We start from the raw sequence: 20,554 nt of genomic DNA, 5'->3' as shown, positions 1-20,554 counted from the left end.
CACTCGGGTAAGGGAATTAGGAAAGCCTGGAGAATATTAGGGTGTAAGATGAGATGCTATGATGAACAAATGCAGTCCTGTTGTTTGCACAAATAGAGTTTGCATTTTTTTCATACAGAATATTTTAAGAATTAGATTGGAATAAAGAGCGGCAAGGTGTGTTAGTGTTAAGGTTAGGGTTAGGTCAGTGTGTAGTGCTATTGCCTAACAGCAGGAGGGCTCCAGGTTTGAGTCCATTCTGTGTGGAGTTTGTATGTTCTCTCCATGTTTGCCTGAGTTCTCTTTGGGTTTTCTGGCTTCTGCCCACCTCCAAAACCATGCAGCTTTGGTGAATAGAACAGTCCAAATTGTCCGTAGGTGTGAATTTGTGTGAGAGTGGTTGTTTGTCTTCCATGTGGCCCTGCAATGTGCTGGCGACTTGTGCGGGGTGTGGCCCATGTCTTGCCCGTAGCAACTTGGAATAGGCTGTAGTATCACCTATGACCTGCAAGTTGGGTAAGCAGCTGAAGAATAGACAATTTGGCCATCTTGTCTACAAAGAAATGGATGGATGTATTGTAATAAAGTAATGAGTCCTATCTGCCACAGCGAATGAGAGAGAAACAGCTATGGGTTTATGTTTTCTCCATCATGTCAGCATAAAATGTTTTCATGGTGCAAGTGCATGATTGTAAATGACTTTTGTTTTTAAGGCAAATTGAATGATAACATGTGAGGAATAACTTGGCAGACCTCAGTGTATTAGTTTACTTTAAACAGGAACAGTATAGTGCTTGGCATTGGGCCTATGGAGACAGCACTGTACTGAGTTAACATGACAGCAATAGTGCCTGACAGGCCACAGAGCACACGCACAGACACACACGCACGCGCACACACACACACACACACACACACACACACACAGACTGCTTAACAGGTGGCCTGCTATTATATAATAAGCCCTAAGCCATGTGCACACACACTGGGTCAGACCATGTGAAGAACCTAATTTGTATAAATGATCTAGATGTGCACCCAGGTGTGTGAACCCTGCAATACTATGACTTTGTCTGTGTGAACGTGTGTTTAAGGATAGGTTTATTTATGTACAACATATGTTTGTTTGTCAAACAAACATTGTTTCATATAATTAAACAACTTTCTCAGTGTCCAGCTTTTATCATACATTGATGGCCCTTAGACATCAGGACCCAGCTGTAAAAACCCAGTGCTCTGCGTGTGTGTGCGCGTAAAGGTTGGAACCAGGAGGGACCACCAGAGGAGGAAAGGCGGTCCAGCAGCAAGACACAACAGACAAGAGAGGCTTTGAACCTGATGACATTCCGATTCGCATCAGCTGTGCACAAAAATCGCACAAAGTAGCAATGCAGGCGGCATGAATGAAGACCCGCATCTTTATTGTGCCATGTAGAATTAAGATTGACAAGTTGAATGAAACAGACCCGCAGACGAGTTTGCGTGCCTAAAAAAAATGTTTAATCTTTGAATTTAAAACTAACCTCTTGACATCCCCCCCCCCCTTTTTTTTTCTTCCCTCCACGTCTTTTTCTTCACGGCACATTCTCGTAAAATGCCGCTGCGTAAAAATAGAAAAACAGTTGTCCTAAACTGGCACTCATTGACACAATACCTCTCGTTTTAAAGAGGTAGCTCCTCCCTTCCTATGTGTGTGTGTGTGTGTGTGTGTGTGTGTGTGCGTGTGTGTGTGTGTGTGCGTGTGTGTGTGTGTGTGTGTGTGTGTAGCGGGTGGGTGACAGCTGGGATCGCTGCGCAGCGCTCCAGTCCGCTAAGAAGCTTCATCGCCAAATAGGATGACCGTCGGCTTTTGTGGAGGGAACTGCCTTCAGCTCCGTCGCTAGTTCAGGGACACCCGTTTGTTTCCGTGGGTACAGTTTACCTGAAGGGAGTTCAAAAGCCCAAACGTTGTCCTTTTTCTAGTGTGGATTTTCGATGGATATTCCCATTTAAAGAGGTGTGATTTTAGTGCGGCATGTAACAAAAAGAAGCGCAAGAGAAAAGTAGCGCTCGTATTGTTATTCCCTAACGAGCACCGTCTGAACCGCTTTGAGAGTCATATTTCATGGATTACCAAAAGACAGAACTGTGAAACCACTCCAAAGCGTTTCCATTCATGAGCTGAAGGTAAGATTTCTTTGTTTATTTCAAAGTTTAAGTGCGCTCAAAGCCTGTACCAGTGATTCTCCGGCGTCGGGAGGCTTGTTTTCTGTACTGCCAAGCAGCCGGGAGACAAGTGCACAAGCCTCACAGGGCTACTTTATCTTGAAGACTTCTTGTACTGTATTTACAAAGCATATTTAAAGTTTCGAAAAGTGTGAGGAGTCATTGTTTCTATTCAAATTAGTACTGCGATGCTTTGTTACAAGAAAAATGCGTTTTCTTCAGCCAACCATCGTTCCGTGCGTAATCCCTCTTATGCTGTTTACCCATATACGAAATAATGAGGTGTTTTTAACTCGGTAAACCTTTTGGAGCTCAAATCAAGTGAAAGACAAACATAATGGACAACAACCTAAGAATCATCGCAAAACAGGTTTCTACATTTATCTACGGCAAATAAATTTAGAAACTTGCAGGACTGACTGTAGCACTCTTTCTCCGCGTAGCGGTGCTTTTCGAGTCTCTAAAGATGCTGCAAAAACTACAGCTAGTAAGTTTCAGGTTCATAATGTAACAATATGAAATTAACAATATATTCATGCATGGTATACAAACAAAATGCACAAACACTTCTGCTCCATTACTACAGTGTCCAATGGGATTCTCACCTCCCATTAATATTCCGATGATCGAAAAACTGGAGCAGCATCATACACACACAGTAAGGATGCAGCTTCTCTCTCTGTTCTCAGGCTTGCTGCGGATTGATTATTTGTAATTGTTTTTTTTTCATAAGTGCAAACTCAGGGCTCTTCTCTTCTTTTTGAAATCAGACCAGGTGATAACATTTCACTTGTCTTAGGTTGTGGATTTTCCCTTTGCACATAATTACTTCAACAAGCCAAGAAAGGAGACAGAGGTATACGTACGTATATACGTGTCTGATTGCCAACACCCAGTCATTATCAGTGGGTTCTCCCCTCCTCTTATTTCCCAGCCCAGTACCAACGTTTCCCCCAGAGGCACTGGTAAAGCTGAAAAGGTTTTTAGTACTCTTTATGTAGGTTATAGTCATGTACCTGGGTCATGTACAAAATATAACTATGAATCCAACAGTTTTGAAGCCACATAGCAAAATCTGACTTTTTCAGCATGAAATGGAAAAATGGGGAAAAAATATCGGCTTTTGTAAAAAGAATTTAAAAAATCAGCGCAGAGAGGAAAAAGTGTTCATCTGTTTTCCCTAAAATCACTGGAAATATTCAGCATTCTCTTGTGTTGCAGGTTGTTTTTCTTCTCAGACTTTATTTTTTGTCAGTATATACAGTCTATGTTGGAGATTTTATTTTAAGCACAAAATAACAGAATGTTTAAACAGTTTAACCACATTGCTCCACCTACACGAGCCTCAATGTGTTCAAATTTTTGACATGTTGAACAGGCTGTAAATTCCATGAGTCTGTCTAATACAGGCTATACAACACTGCACACCACAGTGCAAATCCTACTATTAACACATTATACAATGACATGTTGTGGTGCTGATATATGAATTACAACACGATTACCTTTGTGACAGTCTGCGTGTTCTCTTCCTGGAGAGGGAGAATGAAGCACAGCGACCAAAGTTGGTGCCTGTATTTGGAGCAATGCTCTGTGGAGCGTTTGATCTGCCGATCCCCTAACAATAGCAATGGGGATGGCATTGTGTGTGACTGATGTGGATTTGCCACGCTGTATATGTGTGTGTCTGTGTGTATGTGTTAAAGAGAGGGCAGAAAGAGAGAGAGGGAGGGAGGTGAGTGTGTACTTCTGACAGTTTAGGATGGCTGTAGATGCTGCATGAATAGTCATTTTGAATAATTGATAAATGGCTTTGGTCCCGTTCAAATAAACTGTCCTTCTATAATAAACAACGAGACAGGTCAGCTACTGTTAACCATCACTTCTTATTCAGTCAGTGTCATTACCCAGCATTCAATAGTATGTGTATTTATGCATATTTTATAAAAGCCATCTTTTATTGATGCGTGCCCTTCGTGTGTGGGCTGGTCTGTGTGTGTGTGTGTGTGTGTGTGTGTGTGTGTGTGTGTGTGTGTGTGTGTGTATGTGTGTGTGTTTTAGATAATTAGAGTGCGAGAAAGCATCAAAACCCTCTCACTCATCTGGATGTGATTTATTGATGCTTAACCCATTTTCCAGATTCCACATCTTTCTAAATTGCTGCCGCTTCAATTACACTGCCTGAACGTTAAATGACAAACCTGCTCTCCTAGAACATTAAAAGAGGATTATCACGAGTCTGTGTTTTAACACTTTTTATTTTAGAAATACAGGTTGGCCCATTCCAAAGAGCTTTCGTTTTAATGGAACCGTTAATCACAGATGTTTCATGGCACATTTTCTGATATTATCTCCTGTCACTTTAGCTCTCTGTGCAGATTTAATGGGAGTTCTTTTCATTCCACTGAAAAAAGATACATATGCTATCCTGCTATAATAACTTTATAAAACCCTTGAGACGAACATTTTTTTGGTTATGATTTCCCCGACCCTCTGAAACAAACTCAATTGGATAAGTGGCTTTCATTTCATTTCATTTCATTTCAAAGTACATACTGAGTGATTTTGTAGAGCAGGAAGGGAGACATCAAACCTCTGTCTAGATCACCATGTATCTGCTATGTTGATATATTTGATTCTCTTAAGAGGCAACAATTTATTTACCCCCCAACCCTTTCAGTTAAGATGGAACATATCATCCGCTGTTTGGACATGACAAATGATCCTGTAGAGACCAAATATATCTCACGATGCAGCACGGTCCAGTGTGCTTTATGCACAGCATGGCTCATTGAAAATGTAATCATTCGTTAATCACTAGCCTCACTATGTTGTTGCATGTTGTCTCTACACACACACACACACGCACGCACGCACGCACGCACGCACGCACGCACACACCCACACACACACACACACACACACACACACACACACACACGTTCCAGTTTCATATTTTTCTTGTCATGTTCTAAATGCTTTCTCCCACTTAGCCTTAACCCTTTCAGCTCCATTTGAGTGACTCTATAGCGCATTAATTGAAATAACTGTCCATGTTTTAGCACTCTTTTGTACTCATTATATCAGTATAATTGATTGACTGTGTTGTCAATGCCAAGAAAGCCAGAGGCACGAAGGACCCGGCAAAAAGCTTATTTGAGTCTGGGGCCACAAGTCAGTGGCAGAATTGGCGGAGCGTGCTTGGCTGTTGGTTCTTGGCAAAGCTTTGTTGTTAGAAATTAAGAAAATTAGACAGCGATAGTCATCCCATCTAGGAGAATGATGCAAAAACATTTAAAATCACTACAGAACATTAGGTTTCCCTGCATGTAAATTTTGCTTTTAGATACTTAGTGCATGAATCATTAAAATGCAGCAATACCTTTGTCACAGCTGGGTTTGGTCATCTGTCATTACTCTAATGAAATAGAAAGGAAATACATTTGCACGGATAATCTGAAAGCAGTGCAGCTTTGTGTGATTGCTTGGGAATGGGATGAATGACAAGCTTTGAATGGAGCCAATTCTTACTCAGCAGATCAGGAGATGTAAATCATGATGAACAGGGGAAAAATATGATGTCCTAATTCCTGCCCTGCTGTTGTGTTTTTACAGGTGTGAGCAGCCGGCAGTGAGTCATGAAAACAGCCACAGTTTTTGGCTGCATTATTAAGATGCTTCCTCTGCTTAAACTGTGGTTATTTCTGTGGTTAGTTCTCTTGTTGGCGGCCAATAAAAGGATATGTGTCATGAGCGTGTCAGGCATCAGGAAAACTTGCCACCTCTTTGTTTGTTTTCTCTTTTAGCTCTAACCCTTCCTGTGGTGTAAGTCAGATGCTTTCCCATGATCCGTGTCTATCTTATGATAATGGTGAGTGTGTGCGTGATTGTGGACTTAGTATGTGTACTATGTGTCCATGTTTGTGTGCCATTGTTCGAGTGCATCTGTCCCTTCTCCCCCGGCCCCAGTGATTGGCACTGCATCTCTCATCTATTAATCATAGAAAGCGCTTGCTCTCTCCTTCCGTTGCCATAGTTTCAGGACCTGAGACAGTGTTGGGGTGCCTGGCTGCCTAGAGAGAGGAGAAGTGAGAGGAAGAGGGGGAGGAGAGAGGAGGAAAGGAAAGGGAAGGGAAGGGAAGGGAAGGAAAGGAAAGGAAAGGAAAGGAAAGGAAAGGAAAGGAAAGGAAAGGAAAGGAAAATATAGGAAAGAGGTTTGACTAAGAAGGGAAGGAGGAAATTATATAAACAGCGAAGGGAAAGGTGTAACAATTGAAACAGAGCAAACGAAAGGAGAAAAGAGGGGAAGGAAAGAGCGATGGCAGGCGAACACACAGGTCTTCACACCATGGATGAGTGTGCTTCAAGAAGCAAAATGGATTCCATTTTTATCTCAGCAGTGAACCCTCTATCTCCTTCTGTGCTCACTTCTATTCAGTCTCTCTCTCACGCACACACACGTGTTTACAGTACTGTATCTCCATCTCTCTGCACTCTCTTTCCTAAAGAGAGCAGAAGAATATTTTCACAGTGGGCATCATCTTGTGAATAGCATGTCCATGGGCCTAGTCCATCTCCAGGGTGCTACAGTACATTGAGCGGCTGATATTTCACCTTGCTTCCACTGTGCTGAGATGGGAGATGGTTTGAGGGCCTCCTGTTTCATGCTCAGCTGGATGTTTTGATGGTAAATTATGCCAAATTCATTTTGTTCAATGATGGATTACAATGGAAATTGACCACTAGGCAGGAAATGCTATTCCTTATGCTTGCTATCAAGCCTTGTCTGTCTTGCCATATGTACCTGTTTCTGATCTTCATTTAGTTATTTCATTTTTTATTTCCGTCTCTGTGCAGAGGGAATGTTGAACATGTGCATTCACTTTCAGAAAGAAGGGAAGATTATTTTGCCTGTAGGCTTTGTACCTATCATATGACCTCATAATGTCATTTGGGTCTTTTTACGGCTAACCATCCTCTAATGTTGTGACTGTATTATCAGCTTGTCTCATCACATCATACCCTGTTTGTGAGCATATCCGGTGGGATCTTTAGATGAACGGGCAACCAGTATCACTGCAATCATGGCTCTGTGAGGACACACAAGCACCTCTGACTAAAATTAAATTACAGATGAACTCAATCTCACACACACACACACACACACACACACACACACATACACACACACACACACACACACACACACACGTGGACAAGCGCACACACAAAACACATTTAAATGCAGTGTCTTTCATGTCAGTGAGAGGGAGAGCGTTTCGTTGTGACAGTAGTGCACAATGAGTGCTGATGGGCAGAAACCCAAGAATACCTGTTGTAGAACACAATGTGTAATGCTGCCTTCACAGTGTATGGGCTTTCTGCCGGGGAATTACCATTAATGGACAGAGGGACAAAGGAGGAAGTGAATGGGGTTCATTTGCTCTTTGTCCTGGTCACACCAAGGTGTTTTCTGTGCCTTTGAAGTGACTGGATTGCAGGTAACATTGTAGTGGTTGCATTCTCAGGTGCAGCAGGTGAATTAATCCAGGTGGGAGGATGAGGTAAAGCCGCATGTGTGTGGCTGTGTTCACATTCTTGGTGTGTCAATGCTCTTGGGTATCTATTGAAGCAAGCATGTGTAACCATGTCTGTGGATGTGCGTTTGTGTGCTTACGTGTGTGTGTGTGTGTGTGTGTGTGTGTGTGTGTGTGTGTGTGTGATTGTGTGTCTGCATCAGTCATCAAAGCAGAGGAAAGCCAGTGTGTAAGGTGATCTGTATGCTCATGGCAGAGCAGCAGTCATACTCTCCCAGAGGCTATAAGCCTCGCTGAATGTGGAACAAGTAGCTTCTTCTTCCGTCACTGGTTTGCATGTGTGGGCCAAAAGAGAATATACAGATTTATTTATGATGCATGTTTCTGGATTTCTTCCACAGTAAAAATTCTGTTCAAATGTTTCTTCAGCAAGGATATAGTCCTGCATGCTTTAATATTGCTTTCTAGATCTTGATGCAACCATCTATTCACTCGCCTTAAAAACTGTTGGGAAAAGCGCAGCTCAGATAAGTTTCAGCTGAAGTGCTCGATAGCAGTAATGTGTAGCAACCACATTCCATTCCTCTGACATCTACTTATAATATATTGGTCGTAATTGACCCTTTGTGAATATTAATTATTTCCATGTGACTATCCAAACATAATGCATTACAAAGGAAGGCCTTAACTTGACTTGGCGTTGTGAAATTGATATGAAAATATAGGCTATTAATCAATCGATTTGTAGAATAAATCTGATGTTTTATTAACCGTTATTATTTTTGAAACTCAGCTAGTGGTCGATGACTTTGCAGTCAAGGGGAAATATTGAATTTCAGATGAATAAGACTGGAAGTTTTTCTGTGAGTTGATTTTACTGGTTTAAGATTCATTTATTCCTCTAAGTTGGATTTTAATTTCCAGAGTTATAATTAAGTATTTTTCAGCAGATAAAAGTCAAAGATTGCCAATTTCTGATTTATGTTTGCATCACTGGAGGCTGGGGTGACACTGGCTGATGGATCGGATATCAACGTTTACTTTCTTTAAACTGGTGGACTCCCAGCTGCCTATTAGCTTTATTTTAGTTTATATTCACAGCATTCCTTACAGCAAATAGACAGAATATAAATGCATGTATTTTTTCAGTCTGTGTCAAACCTTGTTAAGGTACCAGTCTTTTATTGGTCACAGTGGCTGGCAGACTATAAGTTATTCCCCTGAGGGTCCTCTTTCACAATCCAATCAGGTAGAACCCAGAACAATATTACCTCTGTGTGTGTGTACATTTATTACATAGCTAATGAACAAATTGCAGCCATGTGGCTTGGTCTGGTGGCATAGCTGCTCAAATTGAAACTCACACACACACACACACACACACACACACACACACACACACACACACACACACACACACACACACACACACACACACACACACACACACACACACACACACACACACACACACACATACACACACGCCACCGCCATCCCACCACAAGGCCCCCAGTGTTCATGGCCTGTCTGTCCATCGGCTCATGTGCGAGGCACTGGGCTGGGAGTACTTATCATCACTTGGCTGCATGGAGGGTGCACAGAGACTGACCCACACAAACACACACACACACACACACACACACACACACACACACACACACATTCTGTCAGCATAAGGAAACTGCTGGAATAATCAAATGTATGTGAGGTGGGGAGGAGAGCAGACTAGCTATAGAGAAGGAGGAGAATATTTCTTTCGCCGCTGAAATATGTTTAAATACCTCAGTTTGAAATACATTTTATTATACCTTTTCTTTAAGCACATTCAAATAAATAATAAATGCATTTGTTTGAATGAAATATGTGATGGACTAGGTTACCAGAAAAGTGGTCTAGGTGCATGGTTGGCATAGAAATTGAGGTACTCTGTGTGATCTGTGGTCAGGTTTAAGCAAGAAAAGCATTGTGGTTAAGGTTAAAAATGAAAACAAACTGTTGGTGAATATTTCATTGAGAACTTCTTCATCAAAACATAATATCAGCATTCATTGTGAAAGTAATTGGTAAAAATTCTACTTCCCTTTATGATTTACTCGCTTTTGCAAATTCATTGTGTCAAGGTCGAGGTGAACTTTGTTACCAAAGACCAAGCAACGCAACGTTGAGTCTAGATAAAACATTTGGTCAGGGTCATAGAAATGCTCTGTCCTTCTTAATATTTCATGCTTGCAGCCAGCATTTTCAGTATTTAACCAGACTTCAAGGTAAAATGCATTACATAACAAAAAATTCATCTACAAGGTGCATTCAGCAATTTTACTCATTGAATCCATAATATACAGTAATATTTTGATTCTTTTAGTAACAGTCAGACAAGTTGTTTAATCAATTTCCACTCTAGTCTAGTCTTCCAGTCTCTATTTAATATACTGGGTCTATCCTGTCTGGACTCTAGTCATGCTGGTAGGCAGGTGGACAAGGGTACAGTCAGCCGAAGACAGTAGTAACAAGAGACTGAGCAGTTAGCTGGCTGTATATCGAGACACACTAAATAAAGCAGCCAAACACATAAAATCAAAATGAATTACAGTAGTCTGAGTAGGAACAATAGTCACATCACCCGAGCCATGTCACCTTAATTTGGACAAAAGGTGCTCTGTATGTGGGCAGGTAATCAGGCAAGTAGGTTGATAGGCAATAAGACAGACAAGCTGTGAGGCAGGAAAGAGGAAATTGTGCTTTGAATGACAATGTACTCATTCATCCCCCGCTCTGATCATGTTCGCAGCATGCTTGGCTCGGTTCATTCATCACAGTCTACTGGGGGACTTTTTACGTTATCTGTTTAAAAGCTTCTTTGCTTTTCTAAACTTGTTAAGATTTTGATTTGTGTGCTCACTGGATTATTCTGGAGGTGATTGCTTCCGTGTTTGTGTGGCTATGTGTATTCACTTGAGTGTATTGTTTGTGTATGCATTCACTCTTGCATAATTGGCGTGTGTGTATGGAATGTGATGAGGCTGATTTTGGTCTCTTAGTACTTTGGTTTGATTGAACAGCGGTGCAACAGCTGCATACTGAAACACTGTCTTTTGATCTGATCCCATCCTCAACTAATCAGGGACTGTCTCATCTGTTTCATTGATAAACTCTGTATTTGCTTGATCTGGGATGTCTTTTATTTCAACCAAGTAACCAACAAATCCTGTGTTTATTGATTGTGGTATTATACAGATATTAAACACTTGATTATTTAATTGGGTTTTGGAGTCTGAAAGCGGAGACATGGCTGTGCGCCCAGCTCCTCTGAAGAGTTTGATGAGTCAAAACTGGTCATCACCGCAGAGAATCATTCCTGTTTTAGTAAGAGAATACTGGAGAGTGTGAGTTTCTCTTGATTGAATCCTATTTCCATAGCAGCTTCATACTCATGCTCTCAGCTATTCAACAGGTAGGAAAAACACACGGCAGTCAATTCATTAGTAAGTCCCTCTTAAGTTTCTCACTCCTTCCACATGTTTCTTGCCATTCTATCTGTGTCAGAGTGCAGGTGTGCAAGGACCAAGTGAAACAGGTCAAGTAATGCTAGCTAGTTTAGTAACGCAAGCCCGGTAACTAGATAGGAACACGTGATGGCAGGTGAGGATATCTGGACCTGCTATCAGTTACATGTAGCTGGAATCTACCGACAAAGAATGGATCTACTCACTGCTGTACACAGCTGATTTTCATTCATTCAAGTGATATTTCATCATTTGTTTAATTGATAGCCACATCGGTAGATTCTGGTTCTTTTCATTAGCTTTTAAAACTATTCCAAGATTAATTACATCAGGGAAAACCCAATGATTCATTACTTTCTTCTTCCTCAGTGATTAGATTTGAGAAAGGGTCGTGTTGCTGAGCTTTTTCAACACACGGCCTTGTTACCTGGTATCCATGTCTAGTTTACACTGAAATATTACAGTATGTTACATCACAGCACGACAGCAGAGACACCAGACTGCAAGCACAGGTAGTGGGCTCATTCTTTGGAGTTGTATCTCTGACTTATATAAGATTCAGATTTTGGAAAGTTGAGTTGATCCTGTGGTCGAGGCCTATTCACACCATCTAGTCTGTAACATGGAGTTAAAGCCTTTCCCTGAGGTGTGGTGGCTAACAACAACAATAACTGTTTCAATGTTGTCAACACAGAATAATGGACATGTGAATACAGAAGACGTTTAGGATCCAATTTATAAATAGGGGTTTATTCAAAATTTCAACTTAGCTGAGCTTCGATTAACTTATTTCTCCGACAACTTAGAATCTGAACATTTCAAATATTTCATCTAGTGAAATAGTCTTTAAAAAATCAAGATCTGATAAGGAACAGTGATAAGACTGAAGACAAAAAGTGTTAGCAGCTCATGACTCTCAGCGTTGATATTTCCATGGTGAACATCACATCCAGTAGACGTTCAGTCATCTCTGAGCAGGTCTCTTCATGCTGGCTGGCTGATTGGAGCAGACTCTATCTAGAACAAACAGGTTTTCATGGAGCCAGCTGATAAGATGGGACATGGTGGTGTGTTCACACTGGCGCCACTGCAGCAGTCATTTGTTTCACGCATTAACAGGTGAAGGACTTGTGTTTGTGTGAAAAAGCATTTGAGTGTGTGTGCGTGTGTGTGTTTGTGTGTGTGTGGTTTTGTGCAAGCCAAGTCATCTAATCCTGGTTGAGCCAGACTCTGGTAAATGAGAAGACACAGATAGCAAAGAGTACTCGGACTGAGTTGTTTGATGTCATTACAACACTGTGAAGAATGAGGATGTGGTCCCACATGATTGGATCATTAACCAACAAGTGTCCTCACAAACACGCGGGTCTACACACTTATTACTCACTGTCGTTCAAACACAAATGAGAAATAAGTAAAGCCATGTCATTATATGGAATAGGAGTCCCATATGATGTAAATGTTGAATTAGAGACAGCATAAGTTAGAGCTGTCACCACAAAGTAATAAGGTCCTCCATTTGAGTCCCACCAGAGAAAGAGTCCTTCAGTATTTTGTGTGGCTTTCTCTCTGCTGTTCTGGTTTCCATCATGAAAAACATGCTGGATGTTGCACTGGCTGACAGCTAGAGTTGCTCTTCTTAAAACTTAAAACAGGTCAAATACAGGTGGGATTTCTGCGGGAGTTGTTAACAGAATCTAGAAGTATGTTATTAAAAGTTTCTGCAGAAGCAACTCACTCACTTTTAGTGTGACCCTCTCCTAAATCCTGGCTTCTATTATATTTCTGACTGTCAGATATTGTGATTACAGCGAGAAGACTACTTCATCGTATCTGTTTTTGTTTTTTTTTATTGCAAAAGAGTCTGTCGTGCTGTGGGTGCTTGCCTTTAAGAAGCTGCCTAAAAAAAGGCTTTATTTCTTACCTCCACCACTTCCGTAACAGTTCTGACTGGAATCCTCTCATTGACTGTCATATTATTATTATTCTTTCATCACACAGATTTCCATGCATGTAAACCTGGACTAATTACTATAGTAAATACTTCCTGGGCTGTGACGACTGCATCAACTGAATGAAAGGGGTGTGCACAAGTGAGTTGCATATAATTAATTCACTGCTATTTGGAATCCTCTTCAAGTGTCTGGAGTCAATGTGACACAACAGAGGAATAGTGCCACTATTTTTATTCAAAGTATTTTACAACAATGGACTGGATTTTTGGCATGGATGAATCAGTATGAACCAGTTATTTAAGTGCGGAAGCTTTGAATAGGTTCTGGGATGCAGAGGCAGTCAATTTAAGATAATCCAAATGGAGCACATTCACTGATGCTGCTCTGACTGAGCAATTTCTCATCTGCTTTTCATCCTTAATTCTGTGTGCCACTATATTATGATTGAATAAAGATTATGGCCGGGGGGGATGTATTGATTTTAGTGGCTAGAATGTTTGCGAATTCTCGGGAGCTTTATATATCCATTAGCAATAGTTATTAATTCCTTGGGATGCATTGTATTACATCTGAAAAGGTTGTATGAGCAGATGGCAAAGTTGTGATCAATAGAATCATAAATGTTGTTTTCTTTTTGACTCCTCTTTCGTTTCAACGCTGCCTTCCTCTTCACGTCTGTCATGGTCAAAATGTACTTTAGAGTCATTACTTGATGTGGTTGTGGGAGCGCGGCAACAAGACCTTGGTAAAAGGTTAGTCATGGAACAGCTTGCTAACTACAGTAGGCTTGCCATATGTCTGGAGTAAGTAAAGCTAAATGGAGATATTATTCACAGCGGAATGAAATGAGGAGCTGAATGCAAAGGAAGGAGGGGGTGGGGACCAACAAGTGAAGAGGCTTTGGTTACCCTTTTAACTGATTGCTATCTCTCAACTGGGCAGAGAGAAGAGTGCACCTGTATTGTGGCTGTTTGTATAAAGGACAAATTGTATACGTATTACCTGGCAGATGATGGAACTTTATCCACCTCATAGAGGTTTTATGATAGTTTTGATGAACAAATAGGTGTGTGAGAGAACAAGGTTTATGCAGACTTCAGTAGCTTTGAGATAGCTTGAAATTCTAGATGACACGCAGACACAGATACATGCATAGGAACACATATACACATATGCACAGACTCAGGCATGCAAGTGCTCGCAAGCAGTTATATATAATTGATTTAGACTCTAAATGTCACACAACCATCCAGAGCCACACAGTAGCACATACTGCTTCAGGATGAAGACATGCTAAGCTGTGGACTGGGTTGCATGTGTGTCCCTTCTTACGATATCTGCTATCAGGGTTTTGGGTTGGGTTGTGTATCGAGTGTCTGAGGATCAGACATGTGCTGGGAGTCAAATGACTTTGTGGTCAAGGGAAGATGTGATCTGGTGGAAGCCTGACAAAGGTTTTATTTGTTTCGTCGATGTCAGATGCCTGTCTGAGACAGAATTTAAATGATGAAAAGCAGTCAGCTTGGATTCATGGGTTAAACTGAAACTATTAGTGCATTAATAGATTTGTACAGTCTTTTCTTTGTTGTTTAGGAGAATGAACTGATAACCCAAATTGTTGGAGTTTGGTGTTTCTGCAAACCTGGGATTATGTTGTGAAACTTAAATTTGATTACCTGAAACATTATGTTTCCCTATTATTTTATGCTCTGTTGTATTGTTTAAGCTGTAAAGCAGTACCTCTAGCTCCAGCTTGGATTCTTAAAACACTCTAATTTTGGGATATTGTCATTTGTTTTGAGCTGTCAGGTCGCTACACACATGACTGAAACTTCCTCCTCTCGCTCCTGATGGACAATTCCCATGATATACACATGATCAGAATGTGATAGGACACCTACTGCGGCAATGACACAGTGATATATGTTAATTATATAAAATATATGCATAGCTTTCAGAAAACTTAGAACTCTAATTTGTAATAAAGTTGGGTGAAACCCAATATCTGTGGTTTTGTCCTGGTGGAATCTAAAACACTCTAAAACACTAAACACAAATACAAGATTGTCCTGCCTTGTGGTTTTTGGCACTACTACCTGCTTCATTGCCTGGGAGCACAAAAACAAGGTATCACACAAAATTGCTGCATAATAATAATAATACTTTCTAACACCATCTGTTGTTTCTAGCTTCTTTTATTTACAATATGTTTGTTAATTTGAAAATCATAGTATTCATCACAGTGAGTCATGGTTTCTAACAGCAAGACTATTTTTTCCTTTCCAGATTTTGGCAGTAACATAACTGAAATGTTTCACTCTTTTTGTGATGTGATGAACAGAGCCTCAGTGTGATCTGATTGGCGGGCGTATTCTCTGTGTCCAAAATTGAAATGCAATATAGGGCTGATTTTTCATGTTCAAACAGACAAGAACACGATTCCACCTAGTGTTGAGTTGAGTGTTCAATCTGATTGTGTTCCTGCCCACCCACTCTGCAGGCTGTGGATGTAATCTGTAGCGATCAATCACAAAGACCCATTCACCAAAACTTCCTCCCCTGAACAGATTAAACATAAAGATAAAACAAACTAACCATGTCAGACAAATCTCATATTTCCCCCTGCGCTTTTTCACCCCAAAGGTTTGGTCTTTCATTCTTTTGAATGAAAAGTCCTTAATTTCAGGTTTGTCGCATTTAAAAAAGTACATTTATTTTTATGTAAATTGGTCATACTTGTTGATGTCAGGATGTCAATTCCTGTGCAAAAGTGGAGTTTCTTCAAAAAGATCCATGCTACAACCTGAAATACAAAGGGAAATAAGTTCTTATGAAGAGAACACAGATGAATCAGAATTTCAGTTGAACATTCAGCATCGTGGCAAAAATACATTTATTTACATGAAAATTTCTCCAACTGCTTTGAAACATAAAAAGTGGCTTCGCAAAGATTTCAGCTGCTGACACTCTGTAAGACATAGTTCAGAGAGGAGGAGGTGGATGAGGAGAGATGAGAAACAGATCTGTCTTTGGTGAAGGTTGGCCTCTCTAGCGCACAGTATGGTGCTCTTGTAGTTGAAAGTATGTGCATGTTTTTGTGTGAATATGTGCATGGGTTTGCGTACTTCAAGGTTTTTGTTTCATGTATTTTCTCTATGCTATTGGCTGCCCTGCTGTTACCTTTTGTGTGCTTAGGTTTGCAGGAGTGTCTTGAGTGTTAGTGAGTGTCTGCTGTTTTATCAACCCCCTATCAAGGAAATGTGGCAGTGCTGGAAGAGAAGATCCAGTAGGACCCGACCTGAGCAGCAGGAACAAAAAAGAAAAAGGCCAACAACCTGCACACAGACCCCTCTTTATACCCCATTGACAACACAGTTCCGCGAAGGGCGGCTGAAGGCCAGAGAAGGTCTGTCAAGGTAGTTCATTGTTTGTTGGGAAGTGAGTTGTTCATATGGTAATAGCTGCTGCAGTGGGTTCCTTCAGAGCCTGCTTGTTTTAGTTTAAGTCATTGAGGAGGACTGGATGGAATGTGACAGGCTGCACTGCTGTATAGTTACTGTAGCTTAATTGACCCTGTGAAAGGAGAGCGATGGCCGCGGAAGAGAGGGAAAGAAAGAGGGAGAGTGAGAGGAAACAGTGGGAGGCAAAAACTGGAAGCAGAAATTGATAAAGACAGAAGTAAAGAAATGAAAGAGAAGGCATGTCGTTATGGCAGAAGCAGCTCTCTGCTGGAATCTGTTTATCTGCTCACTGGACTGGAAACGTCTTAATGGTGAATGCAGCACAATGAGATGGGTTCCTCTGAAGTCCTCTCCACTAATGAGCCAGCATGTCCACAATCATCATATTTGTAATTATTTTCTTAATTTTTATTTATGGTTCCATTTATGTTTTTCTATTTACTGCATGTTGATCTGCTGTTTTATTTACTGGGCCAGAGAAAAGCTAAGCCTCATCTTTTGTCATTAAGCTATACTTTGAGTCAAAGTCACAGAGATGTTGTGGCTCATTAGGGAAACATTTGAGAGCTTTGTGCAGATTTTGGATTTCTCCACTTGCATACATGATTATTGACTTGTATTTATGGAACTGACATTTCCTCTCGTGTCTCTCCACGGCTGTGTCACAATGAAATCCCTAACATGAGGCTGACGCTCAGCATGTCGAATGTTTTCCATTTTCACCACATTAGTATAGACTGTAAACATTTTCACGAATAATAAAATTCCAATATAATGGGCGATATGATATTGGTTGATCAAATTGTTAAATTGGCTTTTTTTTCTTGGCTCTTACTACACTATGAGGTTATAGTGCAATGTACAAAAGCAGTTTTGATCCATCAAGGTAACCTGGATTAGTTTAACTGAACTGAATTGTGATGAATGAGTCATTACTGGTTTTGCTTTCAGTACTGTAATATACCCACGACAGTCATTAAAGTTTAATCTTATCTTAATGTGTATTTAGTCTCGGCTGTAATGCTGCACTCGGAAGAGGAGGCTTTGATAATACTTTATTTGTCTAAGCTTTCATATTCAATGTCAAGCTGCCGCTTTTTCGAAAGAACACAAAGCTTTAGTGGACAGAGATTGTGTCCACTCAGACTGTGTGTCTGTCTGTGTGGGTGGGTGTTCGAACGTCTGACTCCCTGAAGCCATTAAGTTTTATTTTACAAATGTGATGCATAATACAAACACACACACACACACACAAACACACACACGCACGCACGCACGCACACACACACACACACACACACACACACACACACACACACACACACACACACACACACACACACACACACACTGGGCTATGCTGCCACCTTACACCCTTTAACTCTTTACCTGAATAGCGGCTCAAGGCCACAGATGGAGACAGAAGCCAGTCCTGTCCCATTTTTCTATCTCTTCAGCATGAAATCTCTGCTCTGTCTCTGCTCTACCCGGAGGTCATGAGCTAATCAAAAATGTTGAGACCTCCACAGACCTCGGTCAAGTCCCCCATTATTTGGGTTAAAGCTGAGCTGCAATCGCTGAAGCTATTTTAGAACCTTGACTGCTGCTTGCCCTGTACTTCCTATATCTCTCAGAGGGAACATAGAGTCATTGATCTATTGCTGAGCAGGCCTCCTGCTCCCAATCTCCCCCCGTCCTCTGAGTGAGAACCCACAAAGCACATCTACTCTCCTGTGTTCACCTTCAGATGCTACACCAGCTACGCTGTGAGGAAACAGAATACCAGTGTAAAAGAGAATCGGCTGAAGTGACATCATTAGCTGTAGCACCCTGAACCTTTAGACAGTTGGTGTTTGGTACAAGAAGACTATCAATGAAATAACTTATGAAACACATCCCAAGACCTTTGCTCTAAGCACAATTTGGAAAAAAAATAATACTCAGGTATGCAAACTGATAAAAGATAACAATGCTGCCCGACTCTCCAGCCAAGCGTTAAATAGCCTGGCTGAGCTCTGCTGCTGTTACTGATGAACAAAGGGCCCACGCTCTTTTCTTTGAGAGTGGATATTTTTCTGGCTCTAGTTTTCTACTAAATCAGTTCAGAGGGAACTTGTGGCTATGTTTTTAATATAAGGGCTTTTATGAATAGAAGATTGAACTGTCTACACATATTAATTGCGCTGGATAACCCTTCACAGAGCTTTGATTTTCAAGATGTTTTTGTTCTATACCTTGAAACTAGAGATTCCTTCATAAGCTTTGGTAGAGATTTGGCCCTTAAGGGCTTCCATTTGCTCAGCGTGCCTCTATCTAGCCTTTTTAGACTTCATTTTTTGTGATACATCAACATTACATTTTGAGACAGGTTTCCACTTATGCACGTTCTAACAACTACGTCATAACGGGTTCTTTTCTAAACATATATCGGGAGAGAAGTGCTACTGTAGAGAGAACTAACATACAATTATTCTACCTTTAACTTCCTCTTCTGACTGTCTGACTCATTCTGTCACTCTCTGTTTTTCTCATCTCTCAAACAATGACCCCTGAACTCTCCACTGATGATTGGTGCAGCAAAGGTGACAGGAGAAAATGGCACATTAAATCCTCGAGTATGTGCAAGGGTATTAATGTGCTTAGTGAGGGTTGCTGCCTTCAGTATGTGCCTAATCTCTGGCATAAATAGTCAACAAAATCCAACTGTTTTTCAGAAAGACGAACAGTCTTAAAGGATGTAGGAATATTTAAAAGGCTAAATGCTAAATTCTTCGGATAAAACCATTTTGTGTCCGAGTTGCAATGTAAAAACATTTCTATAAATGGCGGTATTGAATATCATCACATCTGTCAGCAAGCATTTTTTTTTTTCATGTTGCAATATTTTATATAGTGCCGATGCACGGCTGAGGAGGGGTAACTAAAGTTGTTGAGCAACTATTGAGACATCTCATCACTTTGACATGTGTTTTGGTTCAGCGGCAATCGGGGTCAGTGATTCCATAGTTCCCCCTGCACCTACTCAGTCACCACTTTAGTTTACATAGCCTTCTCTCCGTCTGAGGTTCCTGCTGCAGACTCTCCTGCTATGTCTTTGTTTGTTTTGGTAATGGATTCCAAGTTTCTATTGTTGTTTATGTCACTTGATGATTGATGGGAAAAATTCCCCCTCCTCGCATGCCTTCCAAAATGAACACAGCCAGAAGAACAAGCCCCATCTTATTCCTCTGACAAAGTCACTCAATGGCATTCGGAAGTTAAATTTTTTTAGCCCAACAGGCTGTGGCTTTAAATCAGAGACCTCTCTGAAAACAAGGGGTGAATCTGTGTGGCTATGACAGTGCAGGCTCTAAAGGAAGACTGAGATTATATGCGTGGACGGTTTGGGGGTCCCTCTATTCATCGGCCATGTCACCCCATGGGGGAGGACTAATTGGTGGCCCCAAAGAGCCTCCTGTTTTGTCCCCTGCACTCACAAAGACATCGAGTCGTGGTGGCGTAGAAGATGGGGGTAGAGAAGAGCATTAGCGTGGACAGAGAGAGGAACAGGTTTCCCATAGAATAGTTAGCGAGAATGAACTGGAGGGGGCCCTCACCACTGGGTTCCAGGGAGACATGGCACACACAGACAGGCACAGACACATACACACTCCCAGTGGGGGATTCTGGTGCCACTTGCTGGCCTCCTCCTCCACAAATGATCCAAGGCTGACCCACATAGTCAGCCATGTGTGAGGCGTCCCTTTATCAAGCAGCCCAGTTGAAACATTGAGTTATGGGTGTTCTCCGGTGCTCAGTGCCTTCTCAGCTGGGTCTGCACTGGGGCCCCATGTGGGCTGACACTGTTCACCTCGACCCAAGGACAATGAAGCTGTTGCATGAGCAGAGAGAGAAAGAGAGTGAGGCAGGAG

General features: G+C 41.3%; 1 protein-coding gene across 4 annotated transcripts in view; it reads left to right on the top strand.

Annotated features, from left to right (window-relative positions):
* The first annotated feature begins 1,798 nt into the window (after positions 1-1,798).
* The window catches only part of sema6a (sema domain, transmembrane domain (TM), and cytoplasmic domain, (semaphorin) 6A), a 100,123-nt gene continuing 81,367 nt past the window's right edge, over positions 1,799-20,554 (top strand). For 3 of the 4 annotated variants that reach the window (XM_068310144.1, XM_068310143.1, XM_068310141.1), the window contains exon 1: positions 1,799-2,145. The gene's annotated coding sequence lies outside the window, so the exon portion shown is untranslated. Of the gene's footprint in view, positions 2,146-2,770; positions 2,843-20,554 lie in introns of all 4 variants that reach the window. The other variant, XM_068310142.1, reaches the window with a different exon arrangement.

The sequence above is a fragment of the Antennarius striatus genome, chromosome 3 (genome assembly GCF_040054535.1).
Source record: "Antennarius striatus isolate MH-2024 chromosome 3, ASM4005453v1, whole genome shotgun sequence".
Taxonomy (NCBI): Eukaryota; Metazoa; Chordata; class Actinopteri; order Lophiiformes; family Antennariidae; genus Antennarius; species Antennarius striatus.
This window is presented reverse-complemented; position numbering and strand designations above follow the sequence as displayed.